Here is a 26,699-nt window from a genome sequence, read left to right on the forward strand (position 1 = left end):
GGGTACAGGGTACTTAAAACCCCTCTAACATCAAACATTGTTCTCTTCCCATCCAACTCCAAAACTCTTTCACTCTCATTGACTGCAAAAGGTTATAGATAGCATGCCTTCCTAAGCCTAGTTGTTTGGAAAATTCTGTTTTCTGTGTGCAGATGTATCTACTTTTTTGGGTTCATCCATAAGATTCATTATATACATAGAAGCAGATATGGAAATTGGTGAAGTTACTTGAATATAGGAATGATTGTGGCCACCATATGTTTTAAATGTGTGAGATTTCTGTGTCTTGTGTTTATTGATTTTGTTTTTGCTTTCATTCTTATGTCAGGTGCCAGATGCTACAGCTAATGATTGCTTTGATTTCCAGGGGTTAGAAATTATCTCTGGGCTTTCTGGTCACTGGATTCACTGGATTCAGCTTTTGAAAGGCAGGGTTTAAAACAATGTTTGCTTAACAAGATATTAAACAGACACCTCCATGCATTCATGTACAAAATTTTGTTCTGGCTACAGACAAACTTCTTATACACAAATTAAAGAAGTTAATTTTCAAGTAACCTATGACTGTCTTCTCTGTTCACCTTCTAACATACAACAGTTTCCAAACATTATCTCTTTTCTATGTTCCCTCTCTTTAGGTGGCATTGGTAGAGGATGCCATTCTTATCTTTTATCTATGCCCATAGCTGACTAAAGTTGCTGATTTGGCTCCCTTAAGGTGTGTATGAAACATATGTTTCTGCTGGCTTCTGGCACACATTTTATTTGGTTCCCAATTCTAGAGTTTGCCTGTACATCTGACCCTTCTCTTCACATGCTCTATCTGTCTCTCCTCACCTACTTGTAAGTATTCTCTCTTTTACTTGGAGCATATGACATCCTCTTATGTACCACCATGCAGGAAATGCTCTAGTTATTTAGACACTTGCTCTTGTCCCTCTACTGGAACCAACCTCCCTGTGTCTTTGCCTCCTTCCCCTAAGAGCTGCCTTCTAAGCCCACACGTTCCTTAAGCCCTTCCAGGCTTCTGCAGTCTTGGCTTTCGTGTCTTTAAGTTCCATTATGGAAGTCTCACAGTTTCTTGGTGCCCTGGGCTTCTCTCTGGCCTCTCCTTCCCCACATGGAGCTTATAGAAACTCCCTCTGCTGGAGTTTCATTTACAACCTTGCTTACTCTCTTCCTCCATGAGTCAAATTTTACTAAAGACTCAATCTCTTACTTTAAACGATTTGGCTTCAATACGGTTCAATAAACAAAACTGACTGATTGGTTTTTTTTTTTTTTCGCAATAGGTTTCCTTTATTAAAAGGATTTTTTTCACATGTAAATCTTACAATGAATTTAGCATTAAAATATAGAAGCCTAGATTTATATATCTTTGAAGTTAAAAACAAAAAAGGAAACTGGATACATAAAAGTTAAAACAGAAATTTTTCCCATTGATATATATATATATATATATATATATATATAATATACCTTGAAGTAATTCTTTTTTTCTTTTATTGTTATTATTTATTATAATTTATTCACTTTGTATCCTGGCTGTGGTTCCCTCCCTAGTATCCTCCCAATCCCACCCTTCCTCTTCTCTCCCTGGTTCACTGATAGGGAGGTCCTCCTCCCCCTCCATCTGACCCTAGCCTATCAGTTCTCATCAGGACTGGTTGCATTGTCTCCCTCTGTGGTCTGGCAAGGGTGCACCCCAGGGGGAGATGATCAAAGAGCCTGCCAGAGAGAGGCCCTGCTCCCCTTACTAGGATACTCACTTTGAGACTAAGTCTATGAGCTTCATCTGAGTAGGGGTTTTAGTTCCTTGCCATGCATGGCTTGTGGTTGTGGTATCAGTCTCTGAGGCCCCCTGGGCCTAGTTTTTTTGGCTCTGTTCATCTCCTTATGGAGGTCCTGTCCCCTCTAGGTCTTTCTATCTCCCCTTACTTTGATAAAATTCCATTAAGTCTGCCCAAAGTTTGGCTCTGAGTGTCAGCCTCTGCTTTGATACCTCAATCAATAGTGTCTTTCAGAGCCACTCTGTGGAAGGCTCCTGTCCTGGTCCCTGTCTTCTCCTACTTCCAATTTCTATCATATTTGCCCTTCAGAACGACGACTGAGCATCTTCTCTAGGGTCTTTCTTGTGGTTTAGCTTCTTTAGGACTATAGATTTTAGTATGCTTACCCTATATCATATGTCTAAAATCCGCTTATAAGTGAGTATATACCATGTGTGTCTTTCTGCTTCTGAATTGCCTCACTCAAGATGATCTTTTCTAGTTTCTACCATTTACCTGCAAATTTCATGATTTCCTTGTTTTTAATTGCTGAGTAGTATTCCATTGTGTAAATGTTCCACAATTTCTGTATCCATTCCTCAGTTGAGGGACATCTACGTTGTTTCCAGATTCTGGCTGTAACAAATAGAGCTGCTATGAACATTTTTGAGCAAATGTCCTTGTATAGTTGAGCATACTTCAAATATATGCCTAAAAGTGGTATAGCTGGATCCTGAGGTAGCAATATTCCTGATTTTCTGAGAAAGCATCAGATTGATTTCCAAAATGGCTGTACAAGTTTGCATTCCCACCAGAAACTGAGGAGGGTTCCCTTTTCTCCACAATCTTTCCAGCATGTGTTGTCATTGAGTTTTTGAAATTAGCCATTATGATGGTGAAATCTCAATGTTGTTTTGATTTGACATGCTGAATTTCAATGTTGACCAATTCTGCCACTGCACAAATGATCCAAAATCATTTATATCTAAAGTTGCTCTCTTCTCTTTTATTTCTTCCTACCTATGCCTCTCTAGGGTAGCTTTTACATATGGGCATTTAATGTTGAAGAGACCTCTATCTCCAACTAATAGCCTATCCTAACAAGATGAGGAAATTCCTCTATATCAAAAAAGTATGTCAAAAGCTGGTTTCTTTTTTTTTAAATGTGTTTTTAATTTTTTTACTTTTTATTAATTATAGTTTATTCACTTTGTATCTCAGCTATAGCCCCTCCCTCTTCCTTTCTCAATTTGACAGTCCCTCCCTCATCTTCTCCCATGGTTCTCCCCAAATCCACTGATAGGGGAGGTCCTCCTCCCCTTCCCTCTGACCCTAGCCTATCAGGGCTCATCACGACTGGCTGCATTGTCTTCCTCTGAGGCCTGGTAAGGCTGCTCCCCCTTAGGGTGATGTGATCAAAGAGCCAGCCATTGAGTTCATGTCAGAGACAGTCCCTGTTCTCATTACTAGGCAACCCACTTGGATACTGAGCTGCCATAGGCTACATCTTGCAGGGGTTCTAGATTATCTCCATGAATGGTCTTTGGTTGGAGTATCAGTTTCAGAGAAGACCCTTTTGCCCACACTTTTTTTGTTCTGTTGCTCTCCTTGTGGTACTCCTGTCCCCTCCAGGTCTTTCTGTCTCCCATTTCTATAATAAGATTCCCTGCACTCTGCCCAAAGTTTGGCTACAAGTCTCAGTATCTGCTTTGACACACTTCTGAGCAGAGGCTTTCAGAGGCCCTCTGTGGTAGGCTCCTGTCCTGTTCTCTGTTTTCTACCTCTTCAGATGCCCATCCCATTTGCATTTATGAGTGAGGATTGATCACCTTACTCAGGGGTCCACATTCTTGCTTAGCTTCTTTAGGTGTACAGATTTCAGTATGTTTATCCTATATTATATGTCTAATATCCACTTATAAGTGAGTATATACCATGTGTGTCTTTCTGTATCTGGGATACCTTACTCAGGATGATCTTTTCTAGTTCCCACCATTTGCCTACAAATTTCATGATTTCCATGTTTTTAATTGCTGAGTAGTATTTCATTGTGTAAATGTACCACAATTTCTCAATCCATTCCACAGTTGAGAGAAATCTGGGTTGTTTCCAGATCTTGTCTATTATGAGTAAAGCTTCTAAGAACTTGTTTTCTTTCTTTTTTTTTTTAAATTTTATTTTTTTTCTTATCAGTTACATTTTATTAACTCTGTATCCCAGCTGTGTCCCGATCCCTCATTCCCTCCCAGTCCCTCCTTCCCTCCCTCATCTCCACTGTGCCCCTTTCCAAGTGCCCCAATACTGTACAAATGGACAGAAATGTCAAAGAGTTACCCATATTTGTCCTGCAAACACCAAGAGAGAAATCTCAGAAGTCATAATTGCATATCAGCTGCTGAATAACACTCCTCCTGCCTTCTTTGGAGAGTTCTGGTTATGTGTCCCTCCTCGATCAAACTCATGTCCACCATTAATAGCCTCATTCATTTAACACTTCAGTTCACCTCTCATAAAGTGCTCTGAGAAAAATACCACTAATAACCCTTATCTCTCCCATCCCTCTCTCTCTTCTGTATTCTAGTATGTTTTTCCTTCCCAAGAACACATTTTATGGGCACACAGGATTCCTCACACTTTAATATTTTGACTCACGTACTACTACCAGACCTTATGTCCAGATATTCAAAATGCCTTTATTCTATACAACACTCAGGTTTATCTTTGTCTACTCAGTTGGGTGTCTGAGACTTGTTTCTTTTTCCAAAATTAGGAGTAGTACATGGCAAAGTTTATTCCTATCACAGGGTTTATAGCATTACATCATGGGAAACAAGCTGTCAGATCCTACCATTTTTCATGGTCCCGGGTATAAGCATTGGCATCACAACTGAAGAATTGGGCCTGGCTATTTCCTCGGCTATGTACCATTGGTTTTTATTGAAGTTCATCCAACATGTCCAAAGGGTGTCTCAGATAATCCTCACCCTCTAAGGTCAAATAGTCTCATTGGCCACACTAGGTTAAAATCTCAGCAAGGATTAGATTTACTAATACAGAGAGAGGTCGTCTTTGCCTCTTCCTAAGTGAAATATGTTTCTTCCATATCCACCAGTCAGATATAGCAAAAGACAAGATCTGTCAAGTCCAATGGATCTCCAAAACATAAAAACAAACAAACAAACAATCAAACAAAAACAGCTCTGTGCCTCTGGCCCAGTGGCTCATTGATAGTCCAATATGGTATTGGATATTTCCCTTCTTAACCTCCCAGGGTAGAGACCCAGCCTGACACTATTAATAATGCTTTTCTATGCTTGCATACGGGAACCTAAGTTGATTGTAGTCTGGGAGCTTCCAGATAGCAGTAAATCAAAACAGATGCTAAGTCTTGCAGCTAAGCATAGGGCAGAGCTCTCAGGGTCCTATAGAAGTGTTGGGGGAAAGATAGAAGGAACTGGAGGAGACAGGAACCTTACAAGAAGACCAAAAGAGATGACTAACCCAGACCCTTGGGGGGTTATAGAGACTGAGACATTAACTAAGAAGCATGCATCTTCTGGACCTAGCCCCCTACACAGATGTGGTCAATGGCGGCTTGGTCTTCATATGGGGCACCTGAGGAGTGGAGTGGAGTGTTTCTAACATAGAATATATTGCCTGCTTTTGGATCACTTCCCCTGGCAGCACCACCTTGCCTGGCTTCAGGTGATAAGGACATGCTCAGTTCTGATATGACTTGATTTGCTGGGGAGGGTTGATATGGAGAGAAGGGGCTCCCCTTTTCTGGGGAAAAAGAAAGAGGGAAAAGGAGGAGAGAAATGGGGAGATTGAGAGGAGAGGAGGGAAGGGACACCCTTTGGATATAAAGTAAATAAACTGAAAAAAAAAACAACAAACAAAACTCTTACTCCTTTTCTTAATCCCACTATTCAAAGGTTGCTTTATAAACTTCTTGTCTATATTTTTTAACAACAGATCTAAAATATTTTAGTCAGAATATTTACTTATTTTCAATAAGTTGTTATTAGAGGATTACTAGCCGCTAGCTATGGAGTCAGAAACTGGCAACCCCAGATTATACTGTGACCATGAAAGTCAATTCAGGACAAGGACTCTGATGCCTCCATTCAGTATAATGTAGTCTAATGATAATGTCACTTCTGTTTCCTGATCCCTGATTGTTTATCTATAGTAAACAAGCAAACAAAAAGGGCAAAAGACAAGCAAACACTTAAGGCACAGATTGGCCAGGCCCCTCCAGTGAGTACCTCCATTAGCCAGGTTCCACCCACAGAACACTCTAACTACCCTGATGGGCTGGACCTATCTCCTGCCATACAGAAACCCCGCCAAGATCTGGGCTCACCTAAATTTCTGGACTTGCAATCTCACCAATGCATAACTCTGGAAATACCCATCTCACCCCTAAGTAAATCTCTAAAAACTGTCTTCTGTTCATTTCACTGCTCTTTCTTATCTAAGATAGAAGCAACTATCTTCTCAGTTCTTTTCTCCAATAAATGTTTGTGTGAGGTTTGTTGTGTGGTATGATTTTGTGATATTTCTTGGCTCCTGACTGCTAGAATACATTTCCCTTCAGACATTTAAAACTTACAAAATTTCCAATATTTTAATGCCTGGCCTGACCTAGAAATGAATGGGCAGACACAGATTAGAGGACAAATTATAAAAGCTATTATTTCCGAATTCACAGTGACAATTTAAACCTGACTGTAGAACTCAGATTAAAATTTTAAAACCCTTTTTTGTTGAAGATGCTGTCTTTTTTCCATTGAATGGTTTTGGCTTCTTTGTTAAAAATAAAGTATCCATAGGGGTGTGGGTTTGTTTTTGGGTCTTCTATTCAGTTCCATTGATCCACTATTCTGTTTCTATGCCAATACCATGAAGTTTTTATTACTATTGCTCTGTTGTACAGCTTGAGATAGGGGATAGAGATGCCTCCAGATGATCTGTTGTTGTACAGGATATTTTGGAAATTCTGGGTTTTTCGTTTGTCCATATGAAGTTGATAATTTTTCTCTCAAGGTCTATGAAGAAGTGTTTTGGTATTTTGATGGGAATTGCATTGAATCTGTAGATTGCTTTTGGCAGAATATCCATGTTCACAACTGGATACTACATGAAGAAATGAAAATAGATTCATAATTATCCTGCACAAAACTAAAGTCCAGTTGGATCAAAGATCTCAACATAAAACCAGATACACTAAATCAGTTAGAAGAAAAAGTGAGTAAGACATTGCAACTCATTGGCATAGGAGACAACTTCTTCAACAAAAGCTGAAAAGCTTCTGTAAAGGAAAGGACATAGTCATCAATATAAAACGATAGTCTACAGACTGGGAAAGGATCTTTACCAACCCTACATCTGACAGAGGGCTGATATCCAGAATATATAAAGAACTAAAGAAGTTAAAAAGCAGCAAATCAAATAATCTGATTAAAAAATAGGGTATAGAGAATTCTCAGTAGAGGAATACAGAATGGCAGAGAAACACTTAAAGAAATGCTCAAAGTCCTTAGCCATCAGGGAAATGCAAATCAAAACAACCCTGAGATTTCACCTGACACCCACCAGAATGGCTAAGATTAAAAACTCAAGTGACAACACATGCTGGAGAGGATGTGGGAAAGGGGAACCCTCCTCCATTGCTGGTGGGAATGCAAACTTCTACAACCACTTTGGAAATCAATCTGGTGCTTTCTCAGACAATTAGGACTAGTGCATCCTCAAGATTCAGCTATACCACACCTAGGCATATATCCAAAAGATGCTCAAGTACACAATAAGGAAATTTGCTTAACCATTCTTATAGCAGCTTTATTCATAATAGCCAGAACCTGGAAACAACCCAGATGTCCCTCAGTTGAGCAATGGATACAGAAATTGTACTATTTCACAATGGAATACTACTCAGCAATTAAATAGAAGGAAATCATGAGATTTGCAGGCAAATGGTGGGACCTAGAAATGATCATCCTAAGTGAGGTATTCGAAAAGTAGAAAGACAGATATGGTATATACTCACTTATATAGACCTATAATATAGGAAAAATATACTGATATCTATACACCTAAAGAAGATAAACAAGAAAGAGGACCTAGGGTACAATGGTCAATCCTCACTTAGAAAGACAAAGAGGATGGACATTGGATGTAGAAGCAAACACGTACCTGGACAGGAGCCTACCACAGCACTCTGAAAGACTCTACCTAGCAGTGTTATCAAAAAAGATATTAAGACTCACAACCAAACCTTTGGCAGAGTGCAGGAAATCATAAAGCGGGGGGCAGTTAATATGACCTGGAGAGGACAGGAGCGCCACAAGGACCAAATTTATCTGGGCACAGGGTTCTTTTATGAGACTGTTTCACCAAACAAGGACCATGTATCAATGTAACCTAGAACCTCTGCTCAGATATAGCCCTTTGTAGCTCAGTTTCCAAGTGGGTATCCTAATAAGGGGAACAGGGACTGTTTCTGACATGAACTCAATGGTGGGCTCTTTGACCTTCTGCCCACTCCCCCGAGGGATGATCAGCCCTGCGAGGCCACAGAGGAGGACTTTGCAGCCAGTCCTGACGATACCTGATAAACCAGGGTCAGATGAAAGGGGAGCAGCTTCTTTCCTATCAGTGGACTTGGAAAAGGGCAGGGAGGAGATGAGGGAGGGAAGATGGGGTTGAAAGAGAAAGAGGGAGCAGGATATAGCATGGATACAAAGTTAACAAACTGAAACTAATATTAAAAATATAAAAAAAATAAAACCTTGAGACCTTTGATGGCAGTAGGATAACAACAAGATCACAAGTATTATATTTCGTTGCTCCTAGTGGTCTCTGGGTGATAGGTATGCTAGTATCTGCAAATGTTACATATTGAAGCTCTCTAAGATTCTCAGGGTACCAGGATAGAACCGTCCATGATAGAGCAATTCTTCACAGTATGTTTCCTAGGGGAGAGAAAGGAACAGCATATTCCTGGTGTCTTCCAGTAACTGATAAACAAAATGAATCACCCTCATTTCAGATGATGCAGAACTCTTAAGACTGAAGCAAGGATGAGCAGTAAAAGTAGTTTTAGAGGCCTAAATGAATTCCTGCACAGTAAGCAGCAGCAAGCGACTCAGAGCAAAAGTGTGGGGAATTCCCTGTAAGGGAATCCCTGCTCATGATGGGGTTCCACCTGCTCCATCTCTGCAGGTTTCAGAAACAGTGTTCTTTCTCTGGAGCAGCTTATAGTCAGGCTTTGGCTAAAAGCAGCTGAGAAGTCTACTCTAGCCAGGAGCCTGACTGATGAAAAACGCTGGCTGCAGAGATTTTTATTTTCCCTGGTTGCTTATGGTTGGAGAAGTGTGTGAATTCAAAAAGAGAACTAAATAAAAACCAATCAGGAGAGAGATCTCAAACCTAGTTATTGAATGCAAATGACTGCAGTCACCTTGGAGATCTCCAACAGAGCTGCCAACTCATTATTTTTCCGTCCTCCCTAAGTGTTGCAGCAGAAGCAGGGAAACAGGGAGGGAAAAAAAAAAACAGGAAAAAATTTCAATTTATCTTGGGCTCTGGCTCCAATTCATAACAGATAAAACCAGCCAGTGCTGCCTGGGGGATGACCATGTACCTCAATGTTTGATCCTAGATCCTAGCTATCTACAAAACATAATTTATTTTATTTTATTTTATTTTATTTTACACTTTATTCACTTTGTATCCCCCATAAGCCCCTCCCTCCTCCCCACTCGATCCCACCCTCCCTCCCCCTTCTTCATGCATGCCCTTCCCCAAGTCCACTGATAGGGGAGGTCCTCCTCTCTTTCCTTCTGATCTTAGTCTATCAGATCACATCAGGAGTGGCTGCACTGTAATCTTCTGTGGCCTGGTAAGACTCCTCTCCCCTCAGGGGTAGGTGATCAAAGAGCAGGCCAATCAGATTGTGTCGGAGGCAGACCCTCTTCCCATTACTATGTAACCCACTTAAACACTAAACTGCCATGGATTACATCTGCACAGGGGTTCTAGGTTATCTCCATGCATGGTACTTGGGTGGAGTATGGGTCTCTGGGAAGACCCCTATGTTAAAATATTCTGGTTCTGTTGCTCTCCTTGTGGGGTTCCTGTCCTCCCATAAGCTACTATTTCCCACTTCTTACATAAGATTCCATGCACTCTGCCCAACAGTTGGCCATAAAATCTCAGCATCTGCTTTGATAGGCAGAGAAACACTTAAAGAAATGCTCAACCTCATTAGCCATCAGGGGAATGAAAATCAAAACAATCCTGAGATTTCACCTTACACCCATCAGAATGGCCAAGATCAAAAACTCAAGTGACTATACATGTTGGAGAGGTTGTGGAGAAAGGGGGACCCTCCTCCACTGCTGGTGGGAATGTAAACTTGCACAACCACTCTGGAAATCAGTTTGGCACTTTCTCAGACACTTCCTCAAGATCCAGCCATACCACTCCTAGGTATATATCCAAAAGAGGCAAGTACACAATAAGGATATTTGCTCAACCATGTTTGTATCTGCCTCATTTGTAATAGCCAGAAGCTGGAAACAGCCCAGATGCCCCTCAACTGAAGAATGGATGTAGAAATTGTGGTCCATCTATACAATGGAGTATTATTCTGCAATGAAAAAGAAGGAAATCATGAAATTTGCAGGTAAATGGTGGGACCTGGAAAAGATCATCCTGAGTAAGCTGTCCCAGAAGCAGAAAGACACACACGATATATACTCACTCATATAGACTTATAGGATAAACCTACTAAAATCTGTACATCTAAAGAAACTAATTAAAAGAGAGGACCCTGACTAAAATGCTCAATCCCCATCCCGAAAGGCAAAGAGGATGGACATCAGAAGAAGAAGGAAACAGGAAACAAGTTAGGAACCTGCTGCAGAGGGCCTCTGAAAGGTTCTGCCCTGCAGACTATCAAAACATAATTTATTTTTGATTGAATCTTTTTAAATTTTACTCTGGGCTGCCAAGTGGAGCTATCTGCTGAGCTTTTCTCATCCGACTTTGTTAGTTTCCCCAAGTGTTATGATGATATGCATAAATTAAAAGCACTACATAATATATTATGTCTATTAGAATGCCCTATCAAAAGCTGCTTGGAGTGTACAATGAAATGTTGCTTGCTGGCTATGGTCCAGAGTCCAGATCTATTCATTTAGCAGAGAATATCTCAGGCATAATGATAAAGAAATAATTTAAGAGGCATTTATTTTAGGTTTAAATATATGCCTATTCTCAATAATTCCCTTTATTGTATTTAAATTTTGACTTTGTTTGTATGTAGGTAGTCTTCAGTTTTCCTTTTTAGCTAAAATTCTTATCCATAAAATAATTTATTCAATATTATTACGCAAATATGTGTGTTCACAGAAATTTACAACATTCCCTGTACTATAAATTTTCCCCAATCTTCTCTACCATGATTTCATTTGAATTTCCATACATTCTTTTTCTTTACTAACAAATGAGTTTATTTAGGGCTTCTGTGTTTGCATGGATATGGGACCATCTAATGGAACATGCAAACTTTCCTGATCCCTGAAAAATCCAACAATAAATAATTAAATAATCAAATAAATAGATAAATAAAGAAAAATTAAAAAGCCCCCAAAATTCCAAGTCTCCTCTATCATCTCATTAATTCTCTGTCCATCTGAAAAGGATTAGGCTTTATGAGTTCTGCCTCCAGGCATACTGAAGCTGGCAGAATATATTATTTATGCAATTCATGAGTGCTTATATATTTATAAAATACTCACTTAATGCAAATATATATTACCACTGGCTGGCTTAATATGTTTCTCCAAGTACTACACTCTCCCAAAGAGACTTGTCTAGCAGGCCAGTAAAACTTAGAGATCATTCTTTTACAACTTCTCCCTCCTGTCCGGGGATTGCATACAAGGACCAGTATGACTGTTTTTTAATATGTGTATTCTAGAAATAAATTACAGGTTCATTTTCCAAGAAAGCATGTTGCTGACTAAGACAAATATTTAGCTCTTATATTATAAGCTTATAAGCATATACTAAGCAATTGAATGTAATCTCAATTTCACATTGCTGCTCACTCTATGAAATCATCTATTCTAATTCCTTCATAGTTTTAATTTTATTCTCTGTGTTTTTCGAGTTCCAACTTGTGCTATGTGACTACTGCACTCTAATCTTAGAAATCGCAGGTGTCTGTGCTGTTTCTCTGTGATCCCCATATACATATATATGTATATATGTGTATATATATATACATATATATATATATATATATATATATATATATATATACATACATACATACATAATGGTCAAAAGAAGCAAAGAGTATTCTCCCATATATTACATTTCAGACTTTGGTCAAAATTCACATACTTATACATTTTATTTTTTAATAATGTCCATTTAAAATTTTCTTAAATTATTAAGGGAGTAGACAAGGTCTACCGTGTAGTTCAAATTTTTGTTCTTTCTACTCCTTGCTAAAATGGTATGTTCTTGTAAAAACTGACACTAACAGAACTTCAATATTTCAAGTTAAACTTCATGATTTTACCATCTTTTGGGGTGTTATAATTTGTTTTATCACTGCCCTTACAAGCATGTTAGTCACTTAAAGTCACCCCTGAAATTTTTACACTATCAATGGTGAGTAATGCATACTTACATTGTTGCTGAGAGAGAGAGAGATTATGTCGGATACAGTAATTGTAGCCTACTTAAAAGGCTGATAATATCATGGACCCTCAAAGAAAAAATAAAGATTTTCTACTAATTTCTTGAAACATTATAGTTCTAAATGTGTTCTATCCTTATGACCACAAAAAAATTAGCTTTCGCCATCAGCAAAAGGCTTCATTTATAGAGCTAAGTGATCATTACGGATCCCACAACCGCTCAAACAACAGAGAACAACTGACAGTAACGTGTCCAAAACCAATTAATGAATCCACAAAATTAACGAGACTCAGACAATTTTACAGAAAGTGGAGAGAATGATTTTGAGATCCAGAGTAACAAGACTTCTGTTGTGAAGAAAGTGCCTTCTGTATATTTTAGAGAAACTCTAAGCCTAAGATCTCAAACAAATACATCCAAAAAAAAAAAAAAAAAAAATTAGCACAGACTCCACAAGTTGTCATGTTAACCTAAATAAGAAAACTGCTCTAAATACAAGATTTAGTTGTGAAGCTACAGGCAAGTCATGGATGCTAAGAGAGGGAAAATTATCCTTCTTAAGGTAAAAAAATCTGATTGGCTTCTCAGTAATAATAGTCATCCCAAAATACATATACATATCATATACATATAATCACCACTTAATGTACACAACAGGAAATATATATATATATTTGTATGAATAAAAATGATAATAATAAATAATTATTTTGATAATGAATTCAGCAACCATGGTATTGGCTGGGGTAAGAAGAATGAGAAGGTAAATAATTTAAATACACTACTCATGTGTAAAATTTTCAATTGAATCCAAACAATTTACATATATATTGTTATGTATTATATTTAATAATATATTGTATAATATTGTGCTATTTTTGCATTATTGTTTGTGTTATTTTATCTGGTCATTATTGTTCTTTGTCTGCTTTTTATTGATTTATCAAGCAAGAAAAATAGACCTATTGAGAGAAAGAAGAACGATGCATTCAAGCAATAGTGTATGAAATTGTGTTGTTAGGAAGTCAGGAAAAATTTGGAAGAGCCTGGAGAAGGAAAATATGTGATACATACACATATATTTGTTGTAAATTTGGGATATACATACATATGTGTGTGTGTCACATCCTAAATACTTAGAATATTTTATAGTATTATAGTATGGTGAAACAAAAGTGGCCTCAATATATAGGATTAGTTTAGCATACCAAAAGAAATCAGGTAAAGTACTACATTAGTACAAAGTCTGATAAAATTATATGTTCACCAAACAGTACAGAGAAAAAGCATTTTGAGAATTCCTAGCCTCCTCCTTCTTCATTTGAAGAAAAACTGTTAGGTATTAATTACAAAATTAATTTAGTATTATTATGTGTAAATACCACATAAGCAGATCATAAATGCCTCAGCATATCTGCAATTTAAAAAGAATCCTGGGAAAACAATAGTTGTCACATACATTCAGCACTGTCCAACATGGCATCCTTGGGGAATTCATTGGGGAAAGTAAATAAATTTCTTAAATATGTGATTCTCAGAGCAAATAAAGTTATTTACACATTTGGAAACAGAAGTAACCATTCACATAGAAAATATTGAGTTATAAATATATGGTTACATCTAAACATAATTTCAACAAACCAATGGGAAATAAGAAAATATGAACTTTCAATTAAATTTTATGAACAAGCAATTTGAAGTAAAACATAAAAGTCACAGAGCAGGTGGTTTTACAATATCACAAGTTGAGCATGGTCTGCATCTGAATTGGGGGCTTGTCATGATGCTGAGGGGAAGCATGGCTTCAGTGATAAATTCAGAGATAACAGTGAATAGCACTGTTCTTGTAATGTATGCCATGTATTACAGAAATTGTGGTACACTATAAGTAATACATGGCATACATTACAAGGACAACACTGGAATAAGTACAACCTATGCAGCTCTTAAATTAAAATCCCCAAAGTAATATCTATATAAATACACCAGAATTGTATTTATCAGTAACTATTTAAAAGTTTTGTAAAGAATGTCTAAATGCCATCCTCTCTATGAAAATATGCACGATTATAAAGTGTTAGTTATAATTAATAAATAAACATAATAACATTACCAATGAAACTTTAACTGTTGAGATAAGAAAAAGTAAACCATATCAGACATGTTAAAAATTTTCTAAATTGGACATTTTATTTATTTTTTATTGTTAGACAACACGGTCTTATGCCAAGAACATGAATTTTCAAATGCTTCATTTTGTTATCTGTGCTTTTTCAAAAGTTATATTGCTTTAGATGGAATATCAGAAAATATGATTTGTTTGAAATAGACCTTTCTTGTATTTTCTGATCAAGTATGTAAATCCCTCTGTTATGAAGATGAACAATCATTTTAATTTCATATACTAACTTCATTCAGATAGCAGAGACAGATTTTAAATTCTAAGCTGGTGGGAATGTAAACTTGTATAACCACTTTGGAAATCAATCTGGCACTCTCTCAGATAATTAGGAATAGTGTTTCTTCAGCATCCAGCTATAGTACTCCTAGGCATATATCCAAAATATGATCAAGTATACAACAAGAAAATTTGCTCAAACTTGTTCATAGCAGCTTTATTTGTAATAGCCAGAATCTGGAAACAACCCAAATGTCCCTCATCTGAAAAATGGATACAGAAATTGTGGTACAGTACACAACGGAATGCCACTTAGCTATTAAAAAGAAGGAAATCATGAAATTTGCAGGCAAATGGTGGGAACGAGAAAAGATCATCATGAGTGAGGTATCCCAGAAGCAGAAAGACACACATGGTATATACTCACTTATAAGTGGATATTAGGCATATAATATAGGATATACATACTGAAATCTGTACACCTAAAGAAGCGAAACAAGAAAGAGAACCCTGGTAAGATGATCAGTCCTCATGCAGAAAGGTAGGTAAATGGGATGAACATCAGAAGAGGGAGAAAACAGAGAACAGGACAGGAGCCTTCCACAGAAGGGCCTCTGAAAGAATCTACCCAGCAAGGTATCAAAGCAGGTGCTGAGATTCATAGCCAAAGTATGGGCAGAGTACAGGGAATCTAATGAAAGAAGGGGGAGATAGGAAGACCTGGAGGGGACAGGAGTACCACAAGGAGAGGAAGAGAACCAAAATATCTGGGTACAGGGGTCTTTTGTGAGACTGATACTCTAACCAAGGACTATGCATGGAGATAACCTAGAACCTATGCACAGATGTAACCCATGGCAGCTCTGTATCCAAGTGAATTCCCTAGTAACAGGAACAGGGACTGTCTCTGATAGACCTTAGAGGCTGACTCTTTGATCATCTCCCCCTAATGGGGGAGGCCAAAGAGGAGGACAATGCAGCCTGTCCTAATGATACCTGATAGGCTAGGGTTAGAGGGAAGGAGAGGAGGACCTCCCTTATCAGTAGACTTGGGGAGGGGCATGGGAAGAGAAGAGGGAGGGAGAATGAGATTTGGAGGGGACAAGGGAGGGGTCTACAGCTGGGATACAAAGTGAATAATCTGTAATGTATAAGAAATAAATTAATTTTAAAAAATAAGCAGTGAAATTGAGTTTCCACACGAAGAACACTATGGGCAATTAATATTTTACACCAGAGACTTTGCAGCATTAACTTAATACATTTTGAGCCATTTTAAAAATGTTTTTTCTGGTTTTATGTTGAGGTCCTTGATCCACTTTGACTTTAGTTTTGTGCAGGGTGATAAATATGGATCTATTTTCATTTTTCTGCATGTAGACATCCAGTTGGTCCAGCACCATTTGTTGAAGATGCTGTCTTTTTTCCATTGAATGGAATTGGCTTCTTTGTCGAATATCGAGTATTCATAGGTGTGTGGATTTATTTCTGGGTCTTCTATGCGGTTCCATTGATCCTCCTTTCTGTTTCTATGCCAATACCATGCAGTTTTTATTACTGTTGCCCTGTAATACAGCTTGAGATCAGGAATGGAGATACCTCCAGATGATCTGTTGTACAGGATCGTTTTGGAGATTCTGGGTTTTTTGTTTCTCAACATAAAACCAGATACCCTAAATCAATTGGAAAAAAAAAGCGGGGAACAGCCTAGAACTCATTAGCACAGGAGACAACTTCCTGAACAGAACACCAACAGCACAGGCTCTAAGAGCAACAATCAATAAATGGGACCATATGAAACTGAAAAGTTTCTGTAAAGCAAAGGATACCGTCATCAAAACAAAACGACTGCCTACAGATTGGGAAAGAATCTTCACTAACCCTTTATCTGACAGAGGACTAATATCCAGTATATACAAAGAACTAAAGAAGCTGAAAAGCAGCAATCCAAGTAATCCAATTAAAAAATGGGGAACAGAGCTAAACAGAGAATTCTCGACAGAGGAATATCAAATGGCAGAAAAACACTTAAAGAAATGCTCATCCTCATTAGCCATCAGGGAAATGCAAATCAAAACGACCTTGAGATATCACCTTACACCCATCAGAATGGCCAAGATGAAAAACTCAAGCAATAACACATGCTGGAGAGGTTGTGGAGAAAGGGGAACCCTCCTCCACTGCTGGTGGGAATGTAAACTGGTACAACCACTCTGGAAAGCTATCTGGCGCTTTCTAAGACAAATAGGAATAGTGCTTCTTCCAGACCCAGCTATACCACTGCTAGGTATATACCCAAAGTTTGTTCAAGTACACAAAAAGGACACTTGCTCAACCATGTTTATAGCAGCTCTATTTGTAATAGCCAGAACCTGGAAACAATCCAGATGTCCATCAACGGTGGAATGGGTACAGAAATTGTGGTATTTTTATACAATGGAATACTACTCAGCAATCAAAAAGGAGGAAATCATGAAATTTGCAGGCAAATGGTGGGATATAGAAAAGATCATTCTGAGTGAAATACCCCAGAAGGAGAAAGACAAACATGGGATATACTCACTTATATATACCTATAAGATATGATAAACATAATGAAATCTATACACCTAAAAAAGATAATCAATTGAGCGGACATGGGGTAAGATGATCAATCCTCGTTTAGAAAGACAGATGGGATGTGCATTGAACATATGACAGGAGTCTACTGAGCGCATCTGAAAGACTCTAACTAGCAGTGTTTTCAAAGCAAAGACTCATGACCAAACCTTTGGCAGAGTACAGGGAATCATAAGAAAGAAGGGGAGATAGTCTGATGGGGAAAGGATAGGAGCTCCACAAGGACCAAATATATCTGGGCACAGGGACTTTTCTGAGACTGACATTCAACCAAGGACCATGTATGGATATAACCTAGAACTTCCACTCAGATGTAGCCTGTGGTAGCTCAGTAACCAATTGGTTTCCCAAAGTGAGGGGAACAGGGACTATTTCTAACAGGAACTCAATGACTGGCTCTTTGGTCTCCCCACCCCCGAAGGGAGGAGCAGTCCTGTTAGGCCACAGAGGAGGGCTTTGCAGCCAGTCCTGAAGATACCTGATAAAACAGGATCAGATGAATGGGGAGGAGGTCCCCCTATCAGTGGACTTGGAAAGGGGCAGGGTGGAGATGAGGGAGGGAGGGAGGGACTGGGAGGGAATGAGGGATCGGGACACGGCTGGGATACAGAGTTAATAAAATGTAACTGATAAAAAAATAAAAAATAAAAAAAATGTTTTTTCATGTCTTTCCTTTACCAAAGCTATTATTAAATAGATGGCGTTTGAGTAATACTGTACTGAACATAAATAGTATCACCATCAACTCGCTAACTTTTTTTTCTCTTTCTGTAGCTATCACTTTCAATAAGTATCTGTTACTTTTCAATAAGTATCTATCTCTATACCATTACACCATCAACTTTACCTGCTTTTGCTATCTATGCATCATTGTATGAGTAACACAAATTTCTTCATTTGATATTTCTCAGTAATCTGATATTTGCACTGCTGCTTGTGATTTGTTCAGTGTCTTTGCTGTACCTCAACTGACTATCAATTCTGAACCTAAGATCATTCATTCTCAGATGTTCCAAAAGAAGGTAAAATTTGGGAGAATTAACTTAACCTGAAACACAAAAGAATATCAGGTGATATCTAAAGTATACAATTGAAATGTTTTGTGATTGTGAAGAGCATGGCAGACAAGTCTGTATAATTTCATGAATATAAATGACAGATGACACAGAAGTGATTGTTGGTAAGAGAATGCTTATGAAAAAATGTCAGTTGAAATTCAAAGTCAAAGAGATACAAGGAAATCTGGTCTGTAAATTTCTACTGATGGAAGCAGGAACAGCTGATTCAGAGCAGGAATGTATGGAATCTTGCCTATGCTGTGTTTCCATTTGCTCTGTCTCCTGAAGGTCACCAGAGCAGCCCACCTTCTCCGAAGAGCAGTATGTAGTCAGGTCTAAGCTAGAGCCTTGAATCAGTGGAAAGCATGCTAACAACCAGTAGCCTGATTTTCAAAAGTACTAGGTACAAGGATATATATTAGCTCTGCTTTCATCTGTTTGGCTGAGTATGTACAAATAAAATTTAGAACCAGTTATGAGCTAGCTTTCAAACATGGTAAATTAAAAATCAAAACTTGCAGTAAACAGAGATTTCCATTAGAGCTGCTATATCATCAAAATCACTATACTCTTCCCTTTATATTGCAGTAGAAATAGGGAAAATGAAAAAAAGTAAGATGGAAAAAATATATAATTTACCATGAGGTTTCCCTCCAGTTGACAAGGGACAAAACCAGCCAGTGCTGCCTGGGAAATGGTACCATGTATCTAGATACTTGGACCTAAATATAGCTCAGCAAGAACATTTGTATTTTTTTCTGGGCGCTGCTGAATATGACTCTCAGCTGCCAAGTGCAGTGGTTCCTAGAATTGTTCAAGCAATATAACCCAGGAGCTTCTGTCCATTACAGTGTCATAATGATAAAGCAAATTTAAGTGGTATTTAATTTAGAATATAACTGGCAAAAATAAACACACATTTTCACAAATTGTTCCTGTATGTGAATGTGCCTATTTTTTTGTGTGTTTCTGAACACATGTGTGCAAGCAGGTAACCAACTACAGTTACTTTTTAACATTTTTCTCATATAAGTAAATCAAATATTAAGATATTTTATTCAATATAAATTCATGAGTATTGTTCATTTAAAAATTTTTACTGAATTCCCTACACTAGAATTTCTCCCCTAGCCCTGCTATTAGTGTTCCTTCCAACTCAACCTAATTGATGAATATGACAATTTCACCATTTAGCCATCTCAAAGAGCATTAAAGAAGTACAGAAGACTAAGTTGCCTGTGTACTACATCTGAGCAGAGGGTCTAGGTCCTCTCCATGCATGGTCCTTACTTGATTCATCAGTCTCTGCAGGACCTAGTAAGGGGAGCATGGCCTGTCTCTGACATGGACACAGTGGCCTGCTCTTGATCAACTCCCCCTGGAAAGGTGGTCTAACAAGGCCACAGAGAGAGAGGGTCCAGATATTCCTGATGAGACCAGATTGACTAGGGTCAGATATTAGGGTAGAAGAACTTCCCTACTTCCCTATCAGTGGACTAGGAAAGGACTACGGTGGGGTGGAGGAAGGATGGATGTAGGCCCCCTGCACAGATGCAGCCTATAGGCAGATCATTCTCCATGTGAGTTTCCTAGAAGGGGAGCAAGGGCTATCTCTGACATGAACTATGTGGCCTACTCCTGTATAACTTCCCTGGGCTGTGTGGCCTTGCCAGGCCACAGAGGAAGTGGATGTAGCCAGACTTGATAATATTTGTTAGGATGGGATCAGTTGGTAGTGGAGGAGGGCTCTCCCTTTCTGAGAACTAAGGGAAGGGAATAATGGGGCAAATGTGATTGAGGGTGTGACTGGGATGACATGAGAGTGTGAGATAAGATCAGGATGTAAATTGAATGAAATTTTAAAAATAAATTTAAATAAAACAGACAACCAGGAATAGCACTTCCTCAAGATCCAGCTATACCACTCCTAGGCATATACCCCAAAGAGGCTCAATTACAAAATAAGGACATTTGCTCAACCATGTTTGTAGCAGCCTTATTTGTAATAGCCAGAAGCTGGAAACGGCCCAGATGCCCCTCAGTGGAGGAATGGATACAGAAATTGTGATACATCTACACAATGGAATATTACTGAGCGATAAAAAAACAAGGAACTCACATAATTTGCAGGAAAATTGTGGGATCTGGAAAAGATCATCCTGAGTAAGTTATCCCAGAAGCAGAAAGACACACACGGTATATACTCACTCATATAGACAAATACTATAGGATAAACTTATTAAAATCTGTACACTTAAAGAAACTAATCAAGAGGGAGGACTCTTGCTAAAATGCTCAATCCCTATCCAGAAAGACAAAGAGGATGGACATCAAAAGAAGGAGAAAAGAGGGAACAAGTCAGAAGCCTGACACAGAGGACCTCTGAAAGTCTCTGCCCTGCAGACTATCAATGCATATGCTAAGATTTATGGGAAACCTTAGGGCAGAGTGCAGGGAATCTTATGAAAGAAGTGGGAAACAGTAAGATCTGGAGAGGACAGGAACTCTACAAGGAGAGCAACAGAACCAAAATATCTGAGCACAGGGGTCTTACCTGAGACTGATACTCCTACCAAAAACCATGCATGGAGATAACCTAAGACCTTGCACAGATGTAGCCCATGGCAGTTCAGTATCCAAGTGGGTTCCATTGTAATAGGAACAAGGACTGTCTCTGACATGAACTGATTTGCCTGCTCTTTAATTACCTCCCCCTGAGGGGGAAGCAGCATTACCAGGCCACAGAAGAAGACAATGAAGCCATTCCTGATGAGACCTAACTGACTAAGATTAGAAGGAAGGAAAAGAAGACCTCCCCTATCAGTGGACTTGGGGAGGGGCATGCATGCAGAGGATGGAAGAAGGGAGGGATTGGGATGGGAGGGAACCACAGGGGGTGAACAAAATGAATAAAGTGTAATTAATAAAGAATTAAAGAAAAATAATTCCCTCCATTAAAACAAAAGACGCAGGAATGTGGAGGAGTTAGTTTATAAAATGAAAGAATCTTTTATCAATCAGAAAAGCAAAAAAAAAAAATATGAAAATATTTTGTCACTGTGGGAACTCATGTGATCACCTTTTCTATGCAAAAAGAGAATCCTAATATAAACTCATAAAAACATATATTAAAGTCATATATTTTAGGCTTTTTGAAGTCCTTGTTACAAAAGACTGGAGCATGAAACAGAAGGCTCACAAAAGCATAAGCTAAATCCTTCTAATGCACAAGAGCAATCAGTATACCTAAGCCTTCCAATTACAATCATAATTGTGTCAAAATATTTTCAGTGGTGCTAAACATATTCCTTTTTCCCCTGGGTATGACAGAATGTTACCTAATTGTATAAATGGCCTACACTGTACAAGAAAATCCATGTCTTTTTCAGTAAATATAACAAATTATCCAAGGCAGTCGAAGTCATAAATCTGTGAAAATTATTTACTACTGTACTTTCTGAGAAGCAGTGTCTTTCACAGCTATGCTTCTAAACTATTATCCATACAAAAGTGCAGATCTAACTTCTTTTTTATTTTTTATTAATTACACTTTATTCACTTTGTATACCCCCATAAGCCCCTCCTTTTTCCCCTCCCAGTCCCACTCTCCCTCCCTCTTCTTTGCCCATGCCCCTCTCCAAGTCCACTGATAGGGGAGGTCCTCCTCTCCTTCCTTCTGATCTTAGTCTATCACAGATCTAACTTCTTATCAAAGCCTTTTTATTCAGTAGATGCAATCTAAGATACATAATCAACTAACTTTTATTTCTTCACTTGTCACATATCAACAAAACTCCTATATCACAGCTTTGGGAACATTAGAGCATGAGAAGAAAGATTTTAAAAGTCATATAATTCTTTTAGATATGTTATGCATTTTGTCCTGAATACTCTTTATGCATCCCCTATACAAGTCCTGCAAAATGAGAACACAATACCAGAGTAGAAAAAAAGTAATCTCAAAAGCTCCACTTTTAGATAGAGAAGTATTGGCAAATATTATCCTCTAAGAAAGGGAGAATCAGTATTCATTGAAAATTTTCCCCATAATAGGAATCCAATATCAAATGGTTATCACTAAACACATATGCACAATAACAACTCTAAAGTGACTCAGAGAGTTCTATAATTATATGGGTGATATACACTCACACAGAAATACACACACACACACACACACACACACACATATATATATATATCACAGATTTAAAATCATGAGGTGAGCATGGGATGAACTTTAGGGAAAAGTTGAAATGAAAATGATGGAATTACAGTACTCAAGTGTGAAATGAACATATATTAAAATTAGCTGCGTTAATATACTTGTGTTCTTTTGATCTTAAGTAAACCATACCTAAAAAGAAATGCAGTCTTTACATAGACAATAGAGTGTATTAAATGTGCTTTTGCTTTTGAGGGGATACTAGTAGTATACTAGTAGTACTAGTAAACTAGTAGTAGATAAAAATGTGTTGCTTGAAATTTCTGTTTACCTATTTTTATTTTATACAAATAATTATATCAAAATGTTTTCACACTTTGGGTGTTGGATTGTCCAACTGCTTCTGTCACGGTGCTTCAGGAGGTAGCCTAACTGAGAAAACAAGATTATTAGGATATTTTGACACAAACATGTTTGATACTAAAATGAGAAAAAAATTCTCACTTCAGTTAGAACTTCCATCTAAACCCACAGAGCACATGAGAATTTAAAATATATATGAGAAGCAATAGTTGCTCTATAAAACCGAGCAAAGTGGTTACTATGTAGAAATCTGATGTTGCTTTGGGGGAATTGCTAGAACATAGGTACATGCCTTGCTTATAATAAGTATAGATATTATAAAGTTAATCTTACAAAGTCCCAATTTATTTCTTATATCAGAGATCAGACCTCTACTCTTGCCTGATGCGTCTAAAACAAAAAGGGGGAACTGTAGAGAGCTGCGGAATGCTATGCCTTAACGATGGAGCTGGTTTCCGCCTTCCACCTTCTCGATGGTGAGTGCTCTCTGTCATGAACAATTCCACATTTGGCTAAGGCTGAGGATCTGGCTTGCTTCCATGTATGTGGACCTATCTGCATTGCCCACGTGGCACGCCTGGGTTGGCTACCCAGAGGCTATTTAAGCTGTGGGCTGGCTTTCCCCAGGGTCAGATGATTGTTCAAGGTTCCTGAATAAACTGCATTGAAAAAAAAAAGAGATAAAAAAGAAAAAGAAAAAGAAAAAGAAAAAAAAAAGTATAGATATTACAAAGTTAATCTTATCAGTTAAGCTATATTAAAACTGAAGTCATGTGATTCTTTACATTGCTGAAGGGTATGTGTTTGGTACACAATACATAAGATCAAAGAAATAATGATCAAACAATTAGCAACCTTTCCCACAGACTAAAATGAAACCCTATTTGGATACATTTAGAGTTACACATTTTTTGGAAAACTGCAACAATAATTAGTTGGTGTGTAACTGAAAATGTAATGAAAGATATACCCTGTCTTTTAGTTTAGTTTCGGGATATAAGAAGGTTTTTTGAACAAAAATGTGGGCCTATATTTTTCCGTGCTATTCCACAAGGAAAACAACTCAAGGGTTATTGGATCATGCACCCAGACAACTTTATTTACCAGTGGTTCAAATTTTACTCATTCTTTTAGAAAATTTTGTCGTATATCTATGAAAACACTCGTGAAAACAATTTTTACTATAGTAAGATGAAGGAACAAAGAATGAGAAATCTTCCATTGTGTTTGCCAATTCCCTTCCTGAATACTTCATCTTCTTGGAATCTGGTAACAAGCTTGTCAGCATGGAGGGACCATTTTGTTCTAATCTTTTCTATAAAGTTATCAGAAACGGTAATGGGAGATCTATACTTACACATGTCCCAGCATACACCTACCTTCGTTTTCATCCTGTAGTCTTTCTATGGCTGTATCACTATCTTGTCCATCACTGCTTGGACCCTGATTCATCTCCATTAATGGCCATAGTGTTTTGGGACAGCATTTCTCAAGATATTGATTTGAAATTTAAACTACAGGGTCTCAGAAATAAAACCTACTTACTGAATTTCTAAGTTTACACTCATTTATGGGTGTTGATGCTCTCCAATGCCTTATCATTCCCAAATCCCAAATCAATATACTTCCAGTGACCAATAACTCAATCAATTTTACAGTGTTAGGATCAAAATAAAGAAAAGGAACAGGGAGTTAGACATGGTAGAGTGTAAGAGCTAAGATTCTTCAGAGTTTCTTCTTAGAAGTACAAACTTACCATTTTTCCTTAGAAGTACTCTAAGCTTCAGGGTATGTTCATGTAAATGAGAATTTAAGATTCCCCAAGTATTCTGACCTTACTTAGGCCTTCCTTCTGTTGAAGGGGATTATTATTGATTGATTGATTGATTGCTGTTTTCTTTGCACTATGACATTTTTATTAAATATTTTATATAATCCTTATGCTAATACAACCATAAATAAAGGTAGAATTGAGCTTCTGTATTGTTTATACTTATATTGTCAAGCCAAATTTCAAAAGAAGGCATTGAAGCTGAAGGAACGAAAGTTATTATACCACCTTCAACAGATTTAATAGAATGTTAGTGATATGTGTATATAGCAAACATATATCAGGTAATAATAATTAATAAAAAGAGAGTAAATGAATTTGTGAGTAAGAAGCATTATGAGTAGGAGCATTTCAAGGGAATACACAAAACCAGACAAATAAGTTTAACATTATTTGAAAAATAAAATAAAATACAAATGTATTATTGGCAAACTACTGAGATTCATATACAATATTGTTAAGAAATGCCAACTAAAAACATTGGTATTAAAACTCTGATTCATAATTGTCATAAATAAACACATATTTTCAAACATATGCTCATATTTGATAATACTATAGAAGGTCAACTGTTAATGGCTATAAATAAATGTATCATTTGCTGGGACTCATGATGTGAACTGGTGCACTGGACAGAATATTCTACTTAAGGACGGTAATTGAGAGGGTGATTCTGGTTCACACTGTAGCCTCACTTTAATGTTTGCAAGCGCTCCTTTCTTGAACTTCTAACAAAGAAGCCGACTGTGAGAAACAGTCTTACAGAAAGCAGTTAGCAGGTTGTGTTTAATCTTGTTTTCAGTTTATCACAGTGTTATATGTAGGTACACGATCTTCGGCACCTGGTCCTGATTTTCTCATATATTAGTATTTATTACTATCCTTTGGATTACTTTACACCATCACGTTCTGAGCCCTAACATTATTTCCTTCTATTCACATTACATGTTACATTTTTTTTGGGGGGGGGATTTCTGTACTAGTCTCCTTTCTCTTGGTGTGATAAATATCAGTGGACTTAGAGAGGGACATGGAGGAGTTGAGGAGGGAGGGTGGGATTGGGAGGGAATTAGGAAGGGGCTACAAAGAAAATAAACTGTAATTAATATAAAAAATAAATTCTAAACAGTCACTTTTCTCCAATTAATATTTACTATACACATAAAATACGCAAGTGGAAGAAGTGTATATTTTATTTATACACATAAAATATGCAAATGGAAATACGCAAGTGGAAGATATCTATCAAGTATATGAGATTCTGGTACTATGTACATTAATGAAACAACTTAGTCATAAAAAAAAACTCATTCCACCAAAGAGAATGTTTCTATTAGAACAAGTAGTCTCCCCAAGAGAGAATAACTAATAACACATCTCTAGTCTCTGCCATATATTAAAGACTGAAGTGAGTCACATTCCATGCAAATGATGGAGGACTCTAAAACTGAGATAGAGATGAGAAATCTTAAAGCATATTCAATGATCTCAGATGCAAAATCACATCCTGCACAGGAAACAGGAGCAGGTAACTCAGCAGAATAACTGAGAATATCTGTAACTTCTTCCTATGCTGTGTTTTCATTGGCTTTGTCTCCTGAAAGTATAGGAGCAGCAATCTCTTCTGTTGAGTTGCATGCAGTCAGGCCCTGGCTAGAGCCTTGAAACAGCTGAGAGCAGGAGTCCAGGCAAAAACCTGACTGGTAAAAACCCTGTGAGCAAGATTCATATTATCTTTGGTTTGCTCTGATTGATTAATGTACTGTGAGCATTC

At 37.7% G+C, this 26,699-nt stretch overlaps 1 long non-coding RNA gene across 1 annotated transcript in view; it reads right to left on the reverse strand.

Annotated features, from left to right (window-relative positions):
- Positions 1–1,551: 1,551 nt before the first annotated feature.
- Positions 1,552–26,699, reverse strand: part of LOC132647211 (uncharacterized) — a 363,873-nt gene continuing 338,725 nt past the window's right edge. Inside the window, exon 14 of the long non-coding RNA XR_009585543.1 lies at positions 1,552–2,405. This is a non-coding gene — a long non-coding RNA (uncharacterized LOC132647211). The remainder of the gene's footprint in view (positions 2,406–26,699) is intronic.

Source organism: Meriones unguiculatus, chromosome 14 (genome assembly GCF_030254825.1).
Source record: "Meriones unguiculatus strain TT.TT164.6M chromosome 14, Bangor_MerUng_6.1, whole genome shotgun sequence".
NCBI classification, from domain to species: Eukaryota; Metazoa; Chordata; class Mammalia; order Rodentia; family Muridae; genus Meriones; species Meriones unguiculatus.